Consider the following 24,822-nt stretch of genomic DNA (forward strand, 5'->3'; position numbering starts at 1 on the left):
GGGTTGTGAGATCGATCCTCACATTGGGCTCCATGCTGAGCACAGAGTCCGCTTGATATTCTCTCTCCCTTTACCTCTGCCCCTCACTGGCTTGCTCTTTCCCTCTCTCTAACATGAATCTTTAAAAATAAATAAATAAATAAAATCAAGATAAAAATGCCTAGTCCCAGTATGCCTAGTACAGACTTTAAGAAGCTAATGAGAGGGATATGAGATAAGTATCAACAAGTTTTTATGAACTGCCCAGAAATCCTGGGTAAAGTACTAGATAATCAGACAGTAGTAGGCCAGATAAGGTAATGGTGGGTGAGGAGCAAAGATAGGAAGAAAGAGGGAGGGTCAAGCAGGTGCTGTCCCTGTTCACCCTCAGTTGTCTGGCTGTACAATTACGGCAGGCACCTGAGCACCAGATGCTTCCCACGCAGGCCCTCTGTAGCGGACACCTGCCTGCAACACACAGACACAGTCTCAGGGACATGTCAAGCATCACTGAGGTGAGGCCATGGATCTCCACAACATCAGAATCTGGACAGGAATTTGAGAGAACATGTTGAGTGGAGACCAGAGGTGTGGGAGCAGGAACCTCACGGCCATCAGATAGGCTCTATGTCTCTAGGACAGCGTTTGCTGTGATATCTCCCTGTCCACAGACACTCCCACTCGGTACAATCAATAGGATATTCTTGTCCTGCTGTTTGAGGCCCCCAAATTTGGATGCAAGCTACTTTCCAGATGTATGCTCCCTCTTCCTCTTTACATGCCCCTGCCCCATCCTTCTGTGCACATTCCTCCTCCACCTCTGAAGGCCCACTTCCCAGGCCCTGGTCTAGAGTTCACTCATTTCTCACCAAGGCCCCTTGCACCTCTGCACCTGTTCCAAGTGAGCCCAGCCCAACACTGTCACCGAAAGCCCCAGCACTTTGTGTTTCTGATGCTCCCTTAGCATTGGTTGTCAACGCACTTCCATGGGCTGGCTTCATGGCTGCACTGAGGCACTTCTATTTTAAAAGAGCGTGCCAAGACTTAGGCCTCCATGTGGTTATTTCTTCATTTCAAAGGGACTGGGGAACTTTCTCTCATGTCATTCTTGAGGGAGTACCCTCAAAGCCCGAGCCACATTCTCAAGACTATTCTTAAAGGTGGCAAATTTTTATCCTTCATAGGATTTGATTCCAGGAAATGCCAAAGAGATGATCCAACAGTATAACACGGTGTAAAAGGAGTGATGTGACCCTAAAGCTCAGATATTAATTCTCTTCTGGGGCTCAGAAGGCAGTTCTAAAGAGCTTTTCAAACTGTCTGCAAGAGCAGCTAATGCCACCCCTGTCGCTTCCCTAGCCCTTATGTTTGCCTGTGAAAAAGATGGGGTCCCATACATATGCAGTGAATAAATAAATAATCCAACAGGTGCTTCACTCCAATCTGCACTGTCCTGGTTCCTGGAAGAATACTGTTCTCTTGGGCCACCACTCATTGTGGGGAAACCTCTTTCCTCTCTGTGACCATTCACCTTAGGCTTCCCTCCAGAAGAATATTCTTCAAGATTGGGACTCAGAGACCCCATGGACACAGTCTCAGGGGCTCTACTATAGAAGCATATTCTGGATCACCTGGGTGAGCACCTTTTAATGAAATGCCACACACAAGTTTAATGCCCACTTTGCATTAGTGAATACCTGGGACTGAGTCAAGATCAAATAATGATCTCGGTGCCCTCTAAATTTATTCTGTTTTTCACAGAAAATAGAATAATCGGTAGAAGAACCAAATCATCACATGATACATATTAGTATGGACATGCCAATCTCCCCCAAAACATGTCTTGCAGGACAACTCTGGTTGCTAGCAGATGTACTTTACAGACCCCATCCTAGCCCACACCAACAGTCAGCCGTTAATTAGCAGTTTAGTACACACATTGTGAAGAATATTCTACTAACCAGCTTCGACTTTTTTTTTCCCAAGGAATTAGATATTGGGAGATTTCCTTTGATGGCAACTGGCTTCACAAAAGAATGGATCAGTAGTTCAAAATAACTTCAGTGTGAAAAAGTGGGGAAAGGTGATCCCTGAAAGCTCAAACAGGGGCCCTTTATACACAAAATCAGGATGCTAGCAAGTGAACTCCGAGACGCAGAGATGAAGCTTCTCCATATTAACACCCAGCGCCAGAGGTTTAGATGTGGTACATCAAGTTCATGCTGACAGTCTGAATTCTGTTCACGCCGGGGTTTTGTTTGCATATCATCTGTAAGCTTGTTTGAGGTTTACAGTTGGATGGGCACGCTAAGCTGAAGGAATTTAGACCTGATCTTATGTTTCATATAGATTTCAAAAACATAATAATAAAGGTAATTTCAACCAACACAGGGCATCCCTGAGAATGTGTTCCCTGAAACTGCTCTGAATTCACTGACCACAGTGTAACCACCGGGGGAAAGGCAGGCACAGCTCACTGCCAGATGGGCTCTTCAAGCACCAGAGCTGGGGCCCGGCAGGCCTGGCGCACAAAGTCATTTAAACCTGAAAAGAAGGTTTGCTTGTTTGCATGTCCACTTTGTAAATATTGTCCTGGGCTGGGCAGGAAGGGGTAGGTTTTTAAAAACACCCAGAATCATCCTTCTCTGTGTGCTGTTTTTCACCCAGGACCTGACACTCAGAATGCAGCCAGCCCTTTGCAGCATCAGGAGATGCTGGGTACCCCCTCAGCAGACCGGGTCCCTGAGCCACAGCCCCTGAGCCATGGGGAGTCCTTCGGGGCCCAGAGCTTGTTCTTTGAGGCCTCTCCTGTTTTCCTGTGCTTGTGGGAGCTGGAGCAGAGGGTGGTGTCCCCACGGAGACTGGGGTCCTCTTGCTAGCTGAAGCGCACGGCGGGAAAATATGTCATTCTGGGGCACCAGAACGCTCAGCCGCCACACGACCTGCCCCTCACAGTGGTTCTGCAAACTCAGGCCTGGGCCACCTCCCCCACCGAACATGAGCTAAAACCTTTCTGCCAAGAACAAAAGCCACATTGAAAACCTCCCCCACCTCCAGTGCAACTCTGCCCGCCTGCCTCCCTCCCGCTTGTCACCTGGTTTAGGTATGATGACAAGAGCACTTGTCTCAGCTTATCAACCAGATTGTTTTATTGCAAAGGGAAGATTCATTTGCTTTGGTGTCAGAGTCTAGTCCTGAATTTTGAGCATCTTTACCTGATCTGCAGGAAGCCCAGTCATCCCTTAGGAAAGACACATTTGCTTCCAGCAAGTCTAGGCCTGTGGAGGCACCTGCCCTTGTCGGAAGCAGTGGGTCAGCATCTGGGTTGGGTCAGCATCTGGGTGTCGGCCCGGACAGGGCCCAGAAACAATCTGGTCCAATCTTATTTCATTGATGGGGAGACTGAGGCTCAGTAAATGTCAACCTGTCTCAGGCAACTCAGCTACTTGGCGTTAAAACTTCAAGCTCCCGTCCCCTGTCCCAGAAGACTTTCCATCGAATCACGATCACATTCACACACGCTCTCTGGCTGTGCAGCCACATCGTTTGCAAACATGGCACCCAAAGGGCACCATTTTCCTTGGCAGCTTGCAGGTCATGGGGATCAGAGTACTTCAGGGCTGGAAAGAGCCCGTGGGGTCCAGCTGACTCATATTCCAGACGGGATCCTTGAGGGCCATAGACAGGCGCTCGCCCATCACAGAAAATGAGTCAGAGGCAGCGCAGAGACCCGAGTGCCGGCCTCCCAACCGCCCCGCCCTGCGGACTAGCTGCGTGTCTTTGGGCCACTTGCTTGACTTCTCTAGGGCTCTCTTGTCCCGTCTGGATAACCCAGCTGGGACAAAACCTCACGAAGGACACGGTGGACACAGACCACGACCGCAGTGCTGGGGGGTGAGCATTCAGATAGCTATAACCATCATTATGTTCACCCTTACCACTCTCCCCTGCACCAGCAAACTGCCTGTTACAACAGTTTGCTTCTGGAAGATTCCTTTGGGTTTTTTGGGGTTTGTTTGTTTGTTTGTTTTGTGAGGCAGCTGAGGAGTCCCAGTTCACATACATCCTGAAACTAAACCTTCCTTGTTTGGCATTTCTGAGTCCAGTACCTGAAAGTCTGGGTCAAAATGGAACTGAGCACCCTACACATCTATCAGGAGGATGGTGCTCCAGCCTTGTCCTTCCACAGCCGGGTGACGTAAGCCAGTACATGCTCACTCCAGAAAGGAACTCTGCCTCAAGTCCTCACATATGGGTGGACAGAACTCAGCCATTCTGCGGCCCCAAGGGAGGGGTGGCCGTGCTGCAGCCGCCCTGGGGTGTGAAGCCCAGTGCACACCAGCCACCTTCCACAACTAACCCCCCTCTGCCCTCGGCAGCAAGGGAGGGCTCCCTATGGGAGGAGGAGCGTAGGCACACAGAGCAGCAGGGGGGCAGTTCACCTCTGAGCACAGGACTCACCCTGGGAGACACTGCGGAGGGCAGTGCAGTGTGGAAGCCGTTCTGCATGGGAAGCTGTGCACCCCATGCACCTGTCAAGCAGCTTTCCCCTTCCTGCCATGACCGTGCAGGACTCGGAACTATCTGGAATATTGGCCTTCTGTGGGAGGATGGAGAAAGCCATCAAGGGTCCATATCTGAGAAGCTACAACTCCTGCCCATGGGGCACTGTTCAAGGTAAAACCGAGGGGGGAGGGGAGGAAACCCTAAACTGGCCTCTCTTGTCTCCTGATCTGTGACCCAGGAATGATCCTGTCTTACCATTGATGTATTTAGTATTTAAAGATCTGTTAAAATTGGGCAGCTCTCATGGCTCAGCGGCTTAGCACTGCCTTCAGCCCAGGACGTGATCCTGGAGACCGGGGATCAAGTCCCACGTCGGGCTCCCTGCATGGAGCCTGCTCCTCCCTCTGCCTGTGTCTCTGCCGCTCTCTCTCTCTCTCTCTCTCTCTGTGTCTCTCATGAATAAATGAATAAAATCTTAAAAAAAAAATCTATTAAAATAGCAATAGACTCAAAAGCAAAATCAGGTAGAGGGACAAACCTCTACCTGATGGCAGAGAGCCCAGGTCCATGGTCAGAAAACATGCAGAGACAAAACAGGTGGGGCCAGGCCCCCTTTGTGAGCCCCCAGGAAGGGCATCTCCCCTAGGCCGATGAGTCCCCAAGAATACAGACTGGCAAGCCACATCGGCTTGTCCTACCATCCCTTCACAGAAGCAGGAGCTGTTTGGCCCTTGCACAATAAGAAAGCTTGGGCCTAGAGAAGTTCAGTGGGCAGTCCACTTTCACACAGCAAGCCAGAGGCTGAATCTCAAACCCAGGACCTCTGACTTCCATGCTATTTTTCCGATCACATCACAACCTGAGAATGGAATGCTAGAAACCTCCCAGGAACATGTACCCAACCAGTAGATTTATCTGAGCCATTCAAAGATGCAGAGAAAAGCAGTAGGAACTGATCCTGAATTACATGACAGTGATGTCACTGCTCTTGCCAGCCCACGCCCAATGGTCATTATTTTAAAAGCGATGAGACTATCCCTTAAAGCTGGTGCTGGAGCCATGCCCCTGTCAACATCCGGGTGTGTGGGCAGGGCCCAGGGCAGATCCCCTGGGGGTTGCATTGCTGGCATAGTGGGTGAGGGCTGGGGCCTTGGCCGCTGGGACCTGCCCACCCACGCCTGGCTGCAGGCAAGAGTATCAAGAAGTGACGGGGCTTCCTCCAGGCTCTGGAGCCTACTCTGCAGCAGCTGAAGGCTCAGGCCAGCCTTCAGGACATGCAGCCAAAGTTCTGTGCAGCCTGCCCCTTCCCCCCTGCAGCCTCTCCCTCCTGGGTGCTCCCACTCCTGAGTGCTGGCCTGTCCTGTTCTGTATTCAGGGGATGGATGGCCCATCAGCTTGAGGAAACCAAACCAACCAATGACGGGGACACCAGCTGAGATGAATGTGAGTAGCAGGATGTGTTTGCAGAATCAGGATTCTGATACATAAACAATGCAATGTGTCATCATATAAGTACATTCAAGTTAAACACTGTTGCCTAAGCCATTCTGTGAAAGGTGGGTGTGGCAGACGGGTCACTCAGATGGCCCCATTCTCCTCACCCTTCTCTCCGCTCCCGAGATGTATGTTCTTTGCAATGTGGCTTTGCAGCTTCTTCTCTCAAAAGGTAGAATAGAGGACAGCCCGGTGGCTCAGCAGTTTAGCGCCACCTTCAGCCCAGGGCCTGATCCTGGAGACCCAGGATCAAGCCCCACATCGGGCTCCCTGTGTGGGGCCTGCTTCTGCCTCTGCCTGTGTCTCTGCCTCTCTATCTCTCTCTCTGTGTGCGTCTCTCATGAATAAATAAATAAAACCTTAAAAAAAGAAAAAGGTAGAATAGAAACCTCTTCCCATCACCTAAGAACTGGCCTCGTTTTGGCCAGAAGAATGAAGCAGAGGTGACGGCGAGCTGCTAAGTTTTGAGATCTGTGGGTGCTTTCCTTTCTCTCCCACCGAACTGCGTCAGCCACCTGGAGGACACACCCAGATTAGTCTGCTGGATGCAGAGAGTCACTTGGTTCAGTCACCCTCATCTCCTCAGTAGAAAGTCAACAAGTGCCAAAAATGTGGGTGGGGACACCCTACCCTAGACCAGCCAGCTTCCACCCATTCTGCAGCTGAATGTGGACACAAGAGCAGGCCAACACCAGCCAAGCCAGCTGGCCCACCATCCAACAGTAGTTCCCGGCTCCTGTTTGAAATCACCAGCTTCAGGGTGCTCTGTTATGCAGCACTAGCTTACTGATACATTGGAGAAGGAGAGTTAGGGAACTCTTCACAGAGAAGCGAGGAGGGCTTGCTTGGGCAGGGTCAGGAAGGGTGAACAGTCATTTGCTGGATATTTGGGCAGAGAAAAGAGTATTTGCACCAGGAAGATGGTGAGCAGCAGCATCATGTCAGCAGGACCCCAACAAGTTCTGGAATGTTGCTAAGGTCTGAAAGGAAGGGGAGAAGCAGGTGGGCAAGGAGGTGGAGACAGGTGTGGCCCAGCCCGGGCAGGCCCTGCACGCCAGGGTGAATCAAGTCGTCCCCAAACCTCTCAGCCAACAGCTTTACTTAATAACAAGTTTCTAGAAAGTTGAAAGAAGGGGTAAATGTGATGTTTCCAGTCCTACACCAAGGGCTGAAATAGTTCACATATGACCAGAAACTGGAGAAATGTCGATTTCCTTGTAAATCTTTTTGGAATGTGAATTTCCTCTGTAGCTCTGACATACAGTAAGGTTTGTGAAAATAGGGTTTATAAAGACTTCTCACGAGTGTGGTTATAACACGTATTTGATGAAAACCAAAGCCTGGAATTAGGAAGAAGTCCTAAAGTAAGACGATATTAAAGTCAAGGTTTTCCCAGAATTTTAGTAAAAAGAAACACTGATGGTTTAAAAGGAGCAGCCACCCTGGGGTGCCTGGCTGGTCAAGTCAGGGGGAGCATGTGACTCCATGTGACTCCTGATCTTGGGCTCGTGAGTTCAAACCCCACATTGGGTGTGGAGCCTATTTAAAAAAGAAAAAGAAAAGAAAAAAACTATAATTTTTTAAATTTAATTTAAAAATTAAAAAAATGAAAGAAGTTGCCACAGCCACATGACATATCTCTCTGGTGGGAGGACACGGGCAAGCCAACCACATTCAAACGTTATTCATTCACTCATTCATCCCACAGAGGCAGCAGACACAGACCCTGACAGATCCTGCAGTAGGTCCTAAGGATCTATACATAAATAAAATGGGAGCCCTGCCCTCACAGCACCCCCCAGCTGGCACCCCCAGGTGGAGGGAAGAAGGGACACACAGGCTCCCCCACCACACAACTCACAGGGTCTGTAGGGACAGAGGCCTCTGGGAACACAAAGGATGGGGCATGATTCCAGGCGCCCTTCAGCATGAGCTATGAACATTTTTTTTACCCTCTTTATGAACAAAACCCTGCATAAATGCCCATTTGGTGGGCGAGTCCGCATATGACACTTGAAATTATGACATCACCTAGTCTGGGCCACGAGTGGGAGCCCCCGAGGGTGAAAACTCACGTGTTTCCCAAGGAACGAAACTAGCTAGCCGCCCCTTCCCCCCCCACCCCCCCACCCCGCATGCTGCATGAGGACGGCTGCATCCAGAGCTCGCACGGTGGCTGGTGGCCCAGCATGCAGCCATACTGATCCCGTTTGGCCAAGTACTTAGTATCTGCAGGGCCTTGGAGACACAGCCAGGCCCGGTCCACGGAGGAGTCCCTGAAGGCCGCCCAGATGGCCAGATAAATGTCTGGCCGAATTCCTGCCATGCTAGCCTTATCACATTCCCAGCATCTTCCACACTGGTAACTGGATCAACAGAGCTTTTACCGGAGGCAGAACTGAGCGGATAAAGGAAAGCTTGTTCGACACAGGGTGTCTGGACATCAAGTTAGCAAGCAGTGTGGACAGCCGAGGGAGAGCCTCTCTGCACACCATGAACTGAAAAAAAAAAATGCCAGACGGGTCAAGGAGCTTAGAGGTCAATTCACGGGATGAGCAGAGAGCCCTAGAATTGCATTTTGAAAGAAGGAACCTAGAGCTGAGTGGACTAGACAGGTCAGACTAGATGGCACTATTTCACGTATTTTACAAAATAACCAAAAAGAAAGACAGGGAGAGACACTTGCACAAATATGTAAAGAGCTCGGGTACATTGATAAGAAAGGAATACCCCACTGGTTAGGCTCTCCGAACAGAGAGCAGATGATTGAACAGACGATTCCTAATAGAGACAAGTGACTAGTTAGACCGACTTCTGGGATGGTCTTGGACTTCACCAGCAATCAGAGAAACACAAATATTTTACCTATTAAAATAATCCTTAAAGTTTTAGTATTTATCTACTGCTGGTGAAAGTGCAAGTGGTCGTGTTAACTGGAATCAATCTCCAGAGGCCACATGGAACAAGGACCACAAACATGTCCATATACCTTGACCCACTTAAGTCCAGCTTCTAGAATGTTTCTTCTAGAAATCACTCAAGTGTGGGGAAGAATTGCCTACACAAAAGTGATCATTTTTTCTAAGAATAAAAATTTAGAAACGAATTGCATGTCCTCTTACAGGAATTAAAATGATGGCGGTAAGAAAGGAGGTGAAAACTTTTGCTTATGCATGAGATAAAATCCTATCATCGGTATGTAAACATTCACACAGTGATTAAAAATGAAAAACTAGAAAAATAAATATTCACATGGGACCTCTGGGTAGTTGAGTGTCTGACTCTTGGTTTCAGTTCAGGTCATGATCTCAGGGTGGTGGGATTGAGCCCCACATCGGACTCTGCACTTAGTTTGGAGTCTCTCTCTCTCTCTCTCTCTCTCTCTCTCTCTCATAAATAAATAAATCTTAAAAAAATATTCACCCAATTCTTGCAGCAACTGTCTTAAGTGGCTGAAATTGTGGTATTTTTTTCTTTTCTCTACTTTCCGAGGGATAGAGGAATATAGTTATATGGTTATATTATTCACAGAACATGCATACCATGCTGCCCACACCTGGTAACGTGCCCAGGACATTGTAGGTGTCCCCGTGGCACTGAGTAGACTTGACTAGTGAGCATGGTCCAACCACATCACACAGGGTATATGCAGCGATCTCAGACTAAATCTAAATAGACATCATACCCTATGAATAATATTCTGGGCTGCAAGCATCTGTGCTTCTCAGCTTCTGACAACCATGGGCTGCTGGCCACTATTCCCTGAGAAACCCAGGCCAATCTCATGAAGCTGGGGCCACGACGAGCCACTGGGCTCTGGTCAGGCCCTTGTCTTACAGGACTTGTCCGGGGACCTCTCATTTTGAAGCTCTCTCTCTCTCTCTCTCTCTCTCTGTCCACTCTGACCATGCTGAGCTGCTGGGAGCTCCTCTAATGGACCAGACTATCTAATCTCCCTTCATCCAAAGGGCCCTTCTCTGCTCACAAATTCTCAGTACGATTTGTAGGGTTCAAACCCAGCCAGGGTAGAGTTCTTAGTTTTTGCCCCATCAGTGCCTCATACAGACACTATTATTCCCATTTGTTCACACGGCTGCCCCCAACCTCAAATTGTTAGGTCAGAGAAGGAGTGATTAGGTGGTGCGTGCTCTGTGTCTGGCATGGAGTGGCTGCTCGGGAAGCGTTGGCTGAATGAACTGGCTCGGCAAGTGCAACAGCCCCTGGCTTTGTTAATTCACCTGGTACTAACGCAGAGCTCCAAGCCCCTGTATCTTTTTCAGTAAACAGCTCAGACTGAGCACACATCAGTGGCTTATCACAGATGTAAACGGGACACAGAGCGTGCACCAAAGCCCCATGATGAGAACATCTCACCCACCGTACCCTCCGTCTGCTCATTCATTTGCGGGCAGGCTCCTCTTGAGTACATCTGGGGTTTAGGGTTCTGAATCAGAGACATGCAGGGTGAAAGGTGGACCCGGCCAGGGTGGACATTAGCAGCCCTGAATTCGGGGGCAGGCCCAGCCGCTTACAAAGCACTTTGCAGTGCTGAGCACTAGCAGCAAGGAGCGGTGGGCCCAATCTCCACCAAAAATCCTTGCTAATCTCTTTATGGAGATACTTTCTGGTACAAACTCTGTGCAATTCCAATAGCAAATTGCAAAATAGGACAGAAGCCATTCTGTACCTCATCCTCAGTGAGAGATAATCACTAAATACTCCATCGCATTTAGAAGGAGAGCTTTTTAAAAAGCAATGGGCACCAATTTGTAAACTCGTCCTTCTTTTGTACAAGGTGGGAAGAGGGCTGAACTTCTGACCAAGATGTGTGGGACCACGAGCTACAGCCCTCTCTCCGAAGCCACGTAGGGCGACCAGTCACCCTGTGGAGTCCTGGAGCAGGAGGGGAGGTGAAGTGCCTGACAGTCTCTGACTCCAGGTGACAGCACTGTTCAGATCCCCCCAAATCAGGACACACGTGGCCACACGGTGGCCCAAACACGAAGGGACAGGGGTGATAAGGATTCAACAACAGCATCCTGCCCCAACTCAGAGGGACACTGGCATCAGCAAAACTGCAGTTCATACCATGGAAGGCTCTGGCTGGAGGTGCCTGGCCACACCGAGTGTTTTCCCCCTAATCCCCGACTCTGGACTTTACCCCAGGATCCCGGCAGCATCCACGACCCGGGCCTCAGCTGCTCCGGGAGAGCACAGGGACTTCCAGACACAGAGGCTCGGGCAGCCTGCTGACCTGCTTGGCCGCTGGCTGCTTGGCCCACTCAGAAGAGCTTCGGCGGTAAGAACACATTTAACCCAGCTCGTCTCAAACTTATTTGACCTCAGAATGCCTATGAACAGCCCAAGGAAGTGGTGCTCCTGAGAAATCGTTTTAGGAAATGCACCGAAACTTAGTTTTCAAAACCATAACCAGCAATAAACTGTTCCAGCCTCATGGGGAGTCCTCCCTGAGGAGCACCAGTGGTGAACCGGCACAGCTGCCCTTTCCTGGGGGCCAGAGGAAACCCTCCTCCCCCGGCAAGAGCCTCACAAGGGGCTCCTGGCAATGGCTGGAGCCAACTTGGTGACAGGTGGGTAGGAGTTTAGGATATCGGCCTGACACACCCAGACCACTGACATGCCTCCCAATGGCTCCAAAGTTTGGAGAATAGGAGTGGAAAGCCGTCCTCCACGAAGGCACACTGGTCTGCCGGCTTGCACAGCCAGGATGGGCCAGAAGCCCACGCCCTCCAGACATCATGGTCACAGCGACCTGTCCCAGCCCACACGGCCCCTCTGCACCGTGGCTCCACACACCTGCTTCCTGAGCCAGGGCATGGAGGCTCTAGGAAATCTGCTTTTGTCATCTTTAAATTTCGCATTTCCATTGGAAGGGAGAAGATTTCTAATCCGTTCCCCTCTTCTGCTTCCTACCTGTGGCCCTGCAGCTCAGCATGGTGATTCAGGCTGGTGAGTGAGACTGTGTCTTCGTGCTGGCTGTGCGGCCCTGACAAGTCATGCAATCCCTCTGTGTCCTCATCCATACAGGGAGATGAAACAGAAACAGTGCTCCCTGTCTTTACAGGGCCTGATGCAGGTTGTGAGTGCGGGAGGATACGGAGGGCATTTCAAGGGCAAGTGGTACACGGCAGAGGCCAGGAGATGTCCGCGAGTACCTCTCTTGCACACGGCACTTGCTCATAAGCCTGTGTTAGGCAGCAGCTCAGCTCCGGAGACGCAGCATGGGCAAGTGGACCCCATTCCTGCCCCAGGGCATGCAGAGGTGGGCCTCCTCCACGACGCGGCCTCTAGAGCCCCATTCGGAGGGTGGCTGCAGGACGGGGCACTACTACAGTCTGACAAAGTTTTTAAGTTTGCAAATTCGCCCAGAAGTCACAGTTTTGCCTCCTTCACTCGAAATGTCTGCTGATTCAATGGCATGTGCGGACAGATGGAGAAGACGTGCCGTGTGTAGACCTCGTGGGTACCAGGCCACAGCTCTAAGAGGTTTGCCATGTGTCATCTCACTATTAGTGGCTGTGCGTTAGTTATGCTCAGAAAAATATATGGTTGAACCATCTTAGGGGATGGATAAACAACCACGGCAGGGAGAGGCGGGGTAACTTTTCTGAAGTCACACAGCGAATCAGCGGGGGAGGTAGATTTACAGCCAGGCCTGTGGGGCTCCAAGGCCCACGCCTCTTTCCGGTTCATTCCGCCAGCTCTAATATTCTATAAGCCCAAGAAAACATCAACTAAAAAGCCTTTAAAAGTGATGAGGAAGGAATATGGGCAACAGTTTATTTTGTAGTCAGCAAAATCCACAGGAACTTTTCCTGAAATACTGCTTCCACACTGCTCTCTGGTGAGAACCACCTTGGAAAGTGTGGTGATCTGAACCGAAACTCACAGAGCTGCAGGCCTTGGGGATGCCTCTCTCCTCTGGCCACCTGACAGGCACTCATAGGTTTGCTAAAGGACTAAGTCCAGCTCCTGGCACACAGGGGACATGTGTGGCTGGATTTCATTCTCTGAAATCCCCTGAATGTCTAATTACAAACACAGTGCAGAGAAGAAGAGGGAGACAAAGGAAGGTCACCCCAGGACCTTTGCACATGAGAAAGCATTCAGACAATCTGCTTCATCCAGTGAAGTTTCTCCAAAACTTGAGCTGGAGCAGCATCCTCCACAGTGACTGCTTGCTCCTGCCTAAAGTGAGCCTCACAGAAATCCCGTCCCCGGGCCCCTCATTCCTTGCACCTCCTCTCGTGCAGATCAGTCCAGCAAGACAGTTAGGGATGTGCCCAAGAGTCTGTGAAGAGTTAGGAAGGTGCTTATGGAAATCAGCACACAGGCCACAGGATGAGGCACGTGCCCTGCTGACCCCACACTGAGGCTGGACAGTCTGGAAGGATATCAGTAAACAAGGGTGTGGGGTTTGAGTCTCAGAAAATCACCCTCAGAGCCTTGGAGCTCCACCTGCAGAGGGACTAGGCCCTATGCTGGCAGTGATGAGGGCTGCAAGTCACTGAAATACTTCCAGTGTAACGTCCTCCCTCATGCCCTCCATGCCCTGTTGGCCGGGCACCAATAATACGCTGGGCTATGTTTCCTTATTGTTAGGCCCGCCAGCCACACTGTACCAGTGACAGCGGGATCCCGGATGCACTCGCTGCCAAAACATCACCCTCTGGACTGAGGGACACAATCCCAACCCAAACCACCTGCTACCAGGACCAAGGGCTGAAGGTCCCCCTAGTGATCCCACCCCTCCCCTTATCAACATCACCCGGGTTAAAGGCCAGGCTCCCTGACCCACTCCCCTCACCATTATCATCTCATTTCCAGGAGCTCCTAGACTTTCCCTCAGGAACTTCCTTCAGATTCTTCCCTCCTTCCTAACCCTCTTTCTCTGGCCAGCAAACATGCTCTCCTTCAGGAGCCAGCCGAACACCACCTCCTCCATCCCTGAGTCTTGCCTGCTGGTCTCTTCCCCACTGCACACCTCGCTTCCAGCGCAGACTACAGCTCACTGAGTACCTGTCTGTCTCCCAGCTAGACCGCATGCAAGCTTCTCCATCACAGGGAGGTGCAGTGGAGGCGTCTCTGAACCCCAGCTGTCCAACCAAGAATTGGCAAATCAACAGCGAGTGCTTTGGGGTTGAAATTACTCTGCAACTACTTCACTATGAATTACAATATTCGCATAAACATGCATTCTCAAAATTGAAAACTCAAGCAACATTGGGCATCAGTCAGAGCACGGGCATTTAGGTGCACACAGATCTGGGTCCCAGTTCCAACTGCATCACCTCCTAATGTCCCTGAGGAACTCAAGGCTCCTGAGCGGCCCTCAGCAGACCTCACTGGGTCTCCATCTGATGCCTTGATCGGGGCCATCAGGAGGATTCAATGCTCCCATGGAGCCTGACCTCTTAGTCAATGTTCAGTAAATACCAGGTATCCATAATAATGACAAGTATAACCCCAAGGGCCCCCCAAGGGCAGACCTTGAGAAGGTGACTGACTGGTAGGACTCTCGTTTCATCCCATGCCAGCAGAATTCACAAGGATCCACATCAAATCTCTTTCTGTGAGAAACGTATGCACTGGGGCGGGGGGGGGGGGGGGGGGGTTGGAGCTCCAATGTAGGGCTCATGCAGCCATATAATTAATAAATACTTTGTGCCTGCTACGTGCTAGGCTTTGGGAATACCCAGAACATAAAAATCTCTGCGTCTGAGCCCAGGGAGGTCCTGTCCTGAATGAAGAAATGCCTCTTTCTTGTACTGACACGAGGCTCTTTTGTGCATCATGGGAAGGAGATTCCAGCCTTGTGCAAACCTGACCCTCACGGCTCAGACCAGGTCTCTGTCCTGCTCTGCTCCCCTGACCCACGAGAGGTGGTGTCCCCGAATGACCGCACAGAGCACAGACTCACGTTTGTGCTTATTAAGCAAGATTCAATCAAAGCACCATCCTTTTTTTTTTTTTTATGTTAAAAATAGCCTCTCATTTAAAGTAACTGTATGTGGGGATGTTCAAAGTAAAAATGAAATTCACTACATGGTCATTCTCAGAAAATCCCAAGAAATGTTTATATGTTACCATTTGTAACAACATTACCCAAGGATCTTAAAATTTAAAACAGACGCAAGCTCTCGCCTGGCCACCTGGCTCATGTATCTACACAACCCACGATTATGTGGCGATTATGTGGTCGGAGGAATCTCTGAGCCTCTTCCAAGCTATGAACCAGACAGACACTGCTGAGATTGCTGTGCCTTCTTATTTTTTTTTAAATCATTTAAATGAGAAGAAATTCTTGCACAGGCAAGTTCCAAAGCTAAAATCCTACAGCTGCTTTCTCTTTTGCTACCAGGAACTGAATTGAGAAATCAGATGAACTCAGTCCCTTCCGAAGAAGTCACAGACACAGTGACACATCAGCCCAGCAGAATCTGCAAAACATTTCAGCATGGACACCACGATGCCTTCCCTCTAAAAGTGAAAGGAGGCAAAGGAGAAGGAAAAACAGGCCTCAGGTCCATGGAAGTCTGCTGAGAGCTCACCCTCCTCTCCTCCTCCCCGAGAGCGCTACACCCAGATCAAATCAACAGTTGGGTTAAGAGCCAGAGGCACCGATTGGTTCACATCACCAATACCTTGTTTGCCGTGTCTCGGGCACTGGCCTCTCCACGTGGCATTTGCTGGACTGAGGCTGAGGTCAGGGTTCAAAATGTAAAAGAGCACCAAAACCCCCAGTCGTTAATATAAACAATATTGCAATGCCCCATTTCAAAAATTGCAATTCATGCAGAAAATCCATAGGGAACCAAATACCACAATTGTAAATAAAGACAGGATCAGGGATGCCTCCTGGGGGGGCTCAGTGCTTGAGTGTCTGCCTTCAGCTCAGGGGGTGATCCTGGGGTCCCAGGATTGAGTCCAGCATTGGGCTCCCTGCAGGGAGCCTGCTTCTCCCTCCGCCTCTGTCCCTGCCTCTCTCTGTCTGTCTCTCATGAATAAATAAATATAATCTTAAAAAAAAAGGACTACAGGATCCACGTGACTGACTTTCTGTGTTTACTCGTGTGTCATGAGAGGCCGCGGAGCTGCGGGACCGGGAGCACCAGCCGGCTGAAGCGTGCGGTGGCTGCAGGAGGGACGAGAAGGGACCAAAGCACACTCACGGCTCAGCAATGTCGGTGAAAAACAACCTTTTGCTGAGTAACGCGGAAATGGATCTGAAACATATGGATTAGGTTCGTCCGAAAATAAACACAAATTTTAAAGGAAAGGGAAAGTACTTAGCCACTGTGTTTGAGGTTTTCCTGAACCCAAACCTTTGGAAAATTAGCATATGAGTGAATTACTCAGTGCCTGTAACACAGTCAGCTTTGAAATAGTCTGGTCCTAAAACCACCAGTTTGCTCAAAAACATTTTTGTTTTTCATGGTTTTCCCAAAGCTGTTCTCCAACTCACTCCTCCTGAGGTTTCATTCCTGTTATTCTTTTGAGGAAGGAGAAAGCTTTGCACACCCATCGTCAGCCTGGGGGGCTCTGGACCTCCCGGGGTCAGGAAGCTCTAGGGGAAGGAGCTGGGAATAATTACCCAACCACACAGCAAGGACAAGAGCCCTGAAAGGAAGGCAGGTGAGTGCAAGCCAAGGTGCCACCCTGTACCAGCTCTGTACCCTCGAGCCCCTGCGCCCTCATCGCCCACCAGCAGACACCACTGCCCGCGCCCCCAGGGAGTAGAGAGAGCCAAACATGGCCTCTGCAACCAGTAGACAGTTCAGGGTCACCACTGAGCACCCCCAGATAGTTCTGTGGGATCTAGGGAGCCAGGGTCTTTGGTCACCTGTGCCAAGAGGTCAGGGCGACATAGGAGCCAGCCACTGTCCAGCCCTAGCAAGCCAGGATGGCATGCATCCTGATGGTTTGGGAGTCAAATCCAAAGTTCAGGGTGTTCCAATGTCTAGGGTGATATGGTTTGAAGCAAAGACCCCTGAGTGTGAGGCCAGATGCCCCCAGATGGTGAGGCTGCTGGTCACCCACCAGCACGGCAGCGCTCCCTGACGCTGTGGGGTTCAGCTGGTTGTTGTTCTGGCCACAGGCAAGAGGAGCCTCTGGCACCTGGGGACACCCACCTGGAGGGAGATGCCACCTGCCTCTTTGCTCCGCTGAGGCTCCTCACAGAGCCAGCAGGGTCTTCCAAGAGGTGGGGGTGTCCTCCAAGTTCCCCAGACTAACCACGTGTCACTTTGATCACCTTAAATCAGTCATAGGATTTTTAGAGCTGGGTCTATGCTCAGAAGGGGTTCTTCAGATCCCTTTCTAAGGAGAAGAAGCACCAATACCTTTCTAAGGAGAAGAAGCTCAGGTGGGTGAGGACAGCACCCCCCCCTTGGGTGTTGTCCCATCTGAGCATTGATTTTCTCCAGTAGAAGAGCTCTGTTAGAAGCAAGCAGGAGCCACAGCTTGAACTGGAACCTTCCATCCCATCCCCATGGGGTCAGCAGAGCTTCTCTGTTTTTATACTTTCGACTTACAGTCCCCGTTCAAACTCTACTTTCAAAAACCTCCCACATTCAAATTTGTCTCCTTTACATCAGTGAAAAAGGATGCAAGATCCTGTAAATAATTTATCGAGTCTTATACCTCAAAATAAGCTATTTTTCCTTCTTGCCAGCTTCTATAGAATCTGAAGAATCTTGGGTGCATAGATTGATGGACGAGGTTGGAAATAAAAAGCCCATTTTTTTGCAAGAAGTTCACACCTCTCTTTGTCTCCTGTGCTGGTCAGCTACAGCTTGAGTCTTCTGAGCCAGTATCTGTCACATACACTTGTCACCAGTAACCCACACACCTCATGTTTGTGAGACAATCACACAAAGCATACTTCTGGCATCATCTTATTAAAAACTGTTGACACCAAGCCCAGCAAGACATCCAGAATCTTAAGACATAGCAAGACAAGCCACAATAATACAAAGCTGGCACTAGTAATATGAATGCCGAAAGCAAAATGAAATGATCCAAGGCAGAGGTTTTCAAACGGTGCTCCTTGGAACCCGCAGAGCTCTGTGGAACTCCTGGGGGACCTCGAGATAAAAACGTCCTCCCAGCCACAGCCACTTTTTATCTGGTTTGTAAATGAGATGTAGTAAGACTTTGTTGGGAAAAAAAATTATGGTTATAGTAGTTGAAAACCACAGTCTATGAAACTAAAGACACCAGGTGCTCAGAAGGACTCTCTCTTCTGCCTGGTATGGTTCAAGGTCTGGGTGGGTAAGGGCACTTATGCACCTGGGACAGGTAAGGAGCTTCCTGAACATGAGAGGTTGTGGGACATAAGAGGTTTAAGCCTGCCTGGGCTTCTGGATCTTTCCCTGAGGCCTTTTCTCTGTGTGGAACACCTTCTGAATTCCGCTCCCCAAATCCCACGTTGCCTCATGGGAAAATCCCTATGAACCCCTGCTAATCCTGCCAGAAGCACTGTATGCTCCCCTTCTTGGGGAAGTCCTCTGGCTTCCCTTGTCCCCAGCAGGTCCCCGGCCCACCCATCCTCCTGACCAACGTGTCTCAGCCCTCATCACACCATATGGCAGCTTCTGACCTAGGCGGCTGTTCTCCCAGCCAGACTGTTGTTAGCTCTGAATGCCAGGGACCATTTATTTAATCCTGCCTCCCCCCATGGCTAACACAAGACCTCCATGTAGAAGATGATCAACATTTTGTACTCAATTTCTTTTTCTGCCTCCAGATGCGGCAGTGGATGACAGGACGCGATCGCACACCTACGTTCTGGGCTGACCATCATGCATGCTCATCCTGCAGGAATGTCACAGGGAGGGGGGCTGAGCAAGAGAACGGAGGTTTAAATTTCATTTTTAGGTTCAAAAAAAAGTTGTGATTTTTAGAGGCAAGTAAAGTTGTCTAAATGTAAACATGCATTCTCTGTGTCTGGAACCAGAGTGAGATGAGACTCCCCAAGTGATCTCTTAATACCAGCAAAATTACATTCAGATGCCTCTGCCAGGCAAAGATAAATTGCCATTTGCACAATGGTCTTGCACTTAAAAGTAACTCGGTTCAGAGAGCTGGAAAATTTATTATGACAGGGAAAAGGGGAACTCAAAGGGGTTCATGATATTTAGTCTACTGATAAGACAGTTTAGGAGCAACAATAATTACCTCCAAGAATTTGAGGGGTCATTATAAGGTCATTAGGAGGACACAGGCCAGCTGGACTGCATGCATTCAGACACCAGAAACTGACTTAACATAGACCAAGAAGGGCTGAGCTGGATTATAGGAAGGCAATGATGTACCCCTGGCACCTCCCAAGGAGCTTGGTGGGCCACGGCATCACTTGGGAGTTGGTTAGGAAGGCAGACTCTTGGGCCCCTCCCCAGTGCAGCCAATCAGAGTTTGCATCTTCACATGCTCCCCAGTAATTCTACATAGTCCAGTCTAGGAGGCACTGGCCACTGTGCTTTGCCCAGTCTTGGGCCCAAGCCTTACAGCCAACAGCAGGAACTCCTGAACCCAGACAAGATCAAACAGTATGACTGGCTCCCGGGGAAGCTCAAAGCCCTCCTGCCCCCTCGAGATGTCTAGGAACAGGAGAGGCCGGCCACTTTACACTGGCAAAGGACCAGCTTCTAGACGTGCCTTCCCCATAACACAAAATGCCTAATGGCCAAGCTCTCCTACAGACGGCCGAGAGAAACACCTGGGGTTTTCAAAAGCAGTTGTCTGGTAAAAGCACTTTAAACCAAGTTATATCTAAATCTGTCCCGTGGCTGCCCTTGCAAAGATTCAGAGAGAACACCTCAGCAGTTTCCCAATGCAGGAGGAGCCAGACTGTTGGAGCTGGAGAGAAGGAGACCTCCTCCCAGGGAGTGCTTGGGGGAGGCTGTTGTGCTCTCCAGGGCTCATGCACCTGCAGGGGCTGGGAGGGAAGGGAGGACCTGTGTTGAGCCTCGACAGAGCCCTCAAAACCATCAGAGTGAGGAGAGCAGGGCAGTGAGCGGAGAAGTGTGTTTCCTGCATGAAGGGAACTGCAGAAGGCAAATGTATATTTGATGACATTTCTCTGCATTCAGCCTCCCTTCTGAGGAGCCGAGTTTGAACAAAGCCTGGCACCAGAGCAGACAGTGGGGAGGAAGGGAAGAGGGAGGCCTACCAGAGTCTCAGAACAAGCAGCACCCCCCGCCCCCCCCGGCCCGAGGGCATGGATTGGAGCAGACATTGATCCGGCTCACTGTCATAGCCGCTGTGGTCCTGCCTGATTCTACACGGTTTCCATGTGCCAAGCTCTCAGGGAAGGAGGCTTAGGGCCCCAGGGAAACTGGTAGAAAAAGGACTCAGCACTGAGAAGTGTCCCTCTGTACCTATTAACCACCCCTAAGTCCTACTAAGCTAACCAGATATCAGAGGGCAGGATATGCGCTCCTTTCCTAATCACGGTTCCAAGGAAACCTACTTGCTTCCACACAACAGTCTAAACCAAGCACAGGAACATGACCGAAGCATTCCTCTGATGATATTGGATATCTGGGCATCTGCCATCATGTGGAGACAGAGGTGGAGCCAGATGACTGTTCACGGGCATGGGGGCAGCCCATAAACATCACTCTGTTCCTCTTAGGAACACAACCCACACACTTGTGTTTCTCTGGGGCTGTAACTACCAATGCATTCGTTCTACAATGTGCTGCTCTGCCAATACCACGGAGGGGGCTACTCAAGCAGCGGGGTTCAGAGAAGGCTGAGAATACTGAGCTCACCCCGCTCGTCTTGCTGGCCTTCCCCAAAGGCCACTCTTGCTGTCTGACCTGCCCCAGAGGCTCAGACCCAGAGTGCCACAGGGCCTGTGGAGAGCCCCCTGCCACCTCCGAGGCAAGTTCCTCCCCTCACTGGCCCTGACTCCAAGGGGGTTCTGTGGTTCAGTTGTCTTCCTACCAGAAAGCTCTGTGTGCTGGATACTGGAACCTTTGTGGAAGCCCAGAGAAGAGAGCCAGGGCTTCAGGGTGAGCTTCAGGGTGAAGCCCAGCCTCCTGCTCCATTCACACCACCAGGCAGACGAAACTCATGGAAAGACTCCCAGCATCTGTGCACCGCATCTGTGAGCTCCATGTCTTTCAGATGGAGGGAGCTAAGATGACTTCTGATCTACCAAGATGACTTAAGATCTACTTCTGATCTCATCTACAGATGAGATCTACTTCTGATTTTCACAGATGAAAAAAATCTAAGAGTACTAGAATACGAAACTGGCAAATACACACACACACACACACACACACACGTACATACTTTTTTCGGGAAAAAAATTCTAACTGTGAGATTGGGCCCATTATAATTCCATTATCCAAACTTCATGGTATTCATGATTTTTACCAGACAGAATCCCAAATGCAGAGCTGGAGGGTATCTTCAAATCCAGCTGGGACCAAATAACTAGCCAATGCTCCAGGCAGACCTGTGTCCCAGGCAGGATCTCACAGCCAAGCAGGGCTCCACCATGAAGGGATGTGCTGCCTTTTGCATGGGGAGGACCCCACATGAGCTTCCCAGACAAGGTGCTGTCCAGTGCAGCAAACCCTCACTCCACCCTGCAGTGATCCAGAAACAGGGGCCATGGAGGCCACTCCCCATCAAGACCGGAGAAAATTCATCCCCGCCCCCGCAGCAAGACAAGGAGGGCTTTTGGAAATCCTGGGTTGTTTTGAGAGAAGTGTCAGGAAGAATTATTCCTCTCATCTGGAGGGCTATGCCAATATTTTGAAAATGACTTACTTTGTCTTTCTTCCAAGTGGTAGAGGTGAGAAAAACAGGTGCCTGATTTGTCTCACTGAAGTTCTTCTGTTTATCCTTGAACAACATTTTTGTTGGCATTGTGATCAACTTCAATTCTTTCATCCACAAGTTCTCCAACATGAACATAGAGTGGGAAACGGAGTCCCTGTCAAACAATTGCTGGTTAGTGGAGAGAGCAGAGGGCAGGTCCTGCAAAAGAAACTTTGAAATACACCTGTGATCACTGCCATTTTAAGAGTGTTCTCTGTGCTCTGTGAGGGGCTAAGTGGTTTACATTGTGCCACTTTAGTTCTCGTTGGCAACTCTGCCAGGGAGAGTGTGTGGTCCCATGTTACAGATGAGGAAGCAGGCACAGAGCTCAAGTACCTTCAACAAAAATCACACATGCTTCCTCAAAAAGAAAAAAAAAAAAAAGGATGCTTGATTTTTTTTACTTCTCCATGGACCTCCATCAGTCATCAACAGAATCAGACCTTGGACATGCCTTACAATTTTATGATAGAGGAAGATACACACTTCTGTATAGGTGCAGAGGGCAAAAAGGAGAGCCCCACTCCATGCCATTTCTTAGCAGAGAAAGGAGGTGCCTAATTTGCACAGGTGAACCCCTACAGGTTCTCCCCTCCCTGTTTCCAAGCAACCAACTCTAAAATGCATCAAGTGAACTCAAGAGGAACCTTTGGGAGCTTCTTGAAGAGTGTTTTACACCGTGGAGAAAACAATGTGGAGAAAACAATGAGGATCAGAAAACAGCATAGCTGCTTTTAGCAAATGCATCCAAATACATTCTCTGAAACTTGTTCTATTGGATGCTTCTCCGTCCTGTCTCTGTGACTCTGACACTAATATCTCTTCCCAATACCAAATTTGCTAAATAATGTAATAAAATGCAACACAGCCCCATGCTGTGTAGAGAGAGCAGTCTGAGCAGTCCCTAATTAGGTCTGGCATGACCTCACTGCCTCATCGGAGGCTCAGGCGTCACACATTTATAATAACACCTCTGAAGGGGCTCTGGGCGCTGCCGAAGAGCCGGAGACCCCCTCCCCGCCACCCCCCCATGCCAGAGGTCCGGGACGGGGCTCGGCTGCAGGCCCATCGAGGACCCGGTCACCAACCACAGGCTCCCTTTGCCCTCCTGCGGCCTTGGGACAGGTGACAGAGGGCTCTCAAAAACTAGCTGTCCCTGTCCTGCTGCCCTGTGTCTCAACACCTGGCGTCTGGGAGGGAAGCAGGCGACTTCCCGAGACCCAGGGCCGCGGACCCGGAGCGGAGGAAGCGGCTGGGAGCTGTCCATGGTGGCGCCGCGCCTGGGCACGCAGAGCCGCCGGCTTCCAGCCCCCGGGCGCGCCCCGTCGTCTCCAGACCGCGGAATGGAGCCGCTCGCTCCCGGGCTCACCCTCTCCGGGGCTGGGGCTGCAGCCAGGAACTGGCTCAAACATCAAAAGAGTAGTTTCAAAAGAGAGCTCTCACCTGTGGGCATCGCTGGCTGCGCTCTGCGGAGCGAGACTCCGGACCTCAAAGCCTGCTGCTGGAGGCGCGCCTGGGACGGCGGTGGTGTTCGAGCCGCGGGCACCGGCGGCGGGCGCGGAGAGCTGCGTCTGCGGCTGAGGACCTGGGCGCCCTGGGCGCCTTTCTCAAGAGCACATGCGCGCCGCCGGGGCCGTTCCAGAAGGTCTCTGGCCCTCGTCCCCAGGGCGACGAGCTGGAGACCCAGCCACAGCCCTGGCTTGCGCTTCGCCAGGCGCCTGCCTTTCACCTAATTTAACCCTTCCTGAAGCCGAGGTCCCTTGCCAGGCACCAGAGAACCGTCTCCCAGCAATGCCTGGCTGGCAGTCTCAGTCCAAACGTCAACAGGGGCTGTCACCTCTTTTAACATTTAATTGCACCCCCCGCGCCCCCCCCCCCTGGGGCACCACGCCGCTGGGAGCCCAGCGCCACCCGGGGAGAGTGCGCGAGCCAGCCGGAGCCAGCGGGAGCCAGCGGGAGCCAGCGGGAGGTGATGGGGACCCCAGAAGGAAGACCTTGCCGAGGCCGAGTAGCAGGGCGCAGACCTGTTGCCAGGCGCACACCCGCGGGTGCACGATGCGCGCGGCTCCCCGCCGGCTGGACCCGCGAGCTGGCCCTCTGTGCGCTCCCGCGCCGGCAAGCCCTTTCCCGGGGCGCCAGACCCCTTCCCTCTGCCCCTGAGAAGGGGGGTGACTCTGCGGAAAGCAAGCCCCCCCCCCCCCCCAACACACACGCACCGCTGGTCCTGCTCCTGGGACGCTGGCGCCCCCGGGCACCTGCTGCTTGCAAAGGATCACACGGCTTCGGAGAAACCTCCCAGAGGGCAGGGACAGGGGCGTGCGCCCTTCGACGGGCTCCCAGACGGGCTCCCAGACGGGCGGACAGACCGCAGAGCAGAGCGCACGGACTGGCTTACCTCGCGGTCGGTGGCCGAGGCGGCGGCGCGCCCCAAGGGCAGGAGTGCGCGGCCGGGCCGGGCCGGTGGCAGGGCGACGGGCCCCGAGGTGGCGAGCTCCGAGGACGCGGGCTGGCACGGGCGGGGGACGCGTCTGAAAAAGTGGGGCTCCGCGCGCGGCCGCTCCGCCCCGATGGCCCGCGGGCGCCGCGCTCTGCTCGCGCTCTGCTCGCGCTCCGCTCGCGCTCCCCGGGCCCGCGCCCCAGCGGCCGCTTTTATAGCGCGCGGCGGGCTCGGCGCCGCCGGCCGGCTGGCTCCTCCCCGGGGCCCCAGACGCCCGCCCCCGGCCGACCGCCCCTCGCCGAGGTGGGGCTGGGGCCCGCGCCCCGGCCGGCCCCGGGCGGGCTCTGGCGGCCGCTCCGGGAGGCGCAGACCCGAGCCCGCCGCGCCGGGGCCCGCGGACAGCCCCGCGGCGGCCGGGTGGGGGCGCTGGAGCCCGGGGCGCGGACCGGCTCGGCCCCCGGCCCCGGCCCCGGGCCCCACGGCCACAGGCTGTGGAGGGAAGGCCCTGCGTCGGCCCGAGTGGCCGCGGGGTGGGGTTCAGGGCT

The 24,822-nt window shown here is 51.8% G+C and overlaps 1 protein-coding gene across 4 annotated transcripts in view; it reads right to left on the reverse strand.

Annotated features, from left to right (window-relative positions):
• The window catches only part of CEMIP (cell migration inducing hyaluronidase 1), a 139,762-nt gene extending 115,292 nt beyond the window's left edge, over positions 1-24,470 (reverse strand). For 3 of the 4 annotated variants that reach the window (XM_072737477.1, XM_072737474.1, XM_072737476.1), the window contains exon 1: positions 24,236-24,459. The gene's annotated coding sequence lies outside the window, so the exon portion shown is untranslated. Of the gene's footprint in view, positions 1-24,235 lie in introns of all 4 variants that reach the window. The other variant, XM_026000261.2, reaches the window with a different exon arrangement.
• Positions 24,471-24,822: the final 352 nt, after the last annotated feature.

This window comes from Vulpes vulpes, chromosome 14 (assembly GCF_048418805.1).
Source record: "Vulpes vulpes isolate BD-2025 chromosome 14, VulVul3, whole genome shotgun sequence".
Lineage (NCBI taxonomy): Eukaryota > Metazoa > Chordata > Mammalia > Carnivora > Canidae > Vulpes > Vulpes vulpes.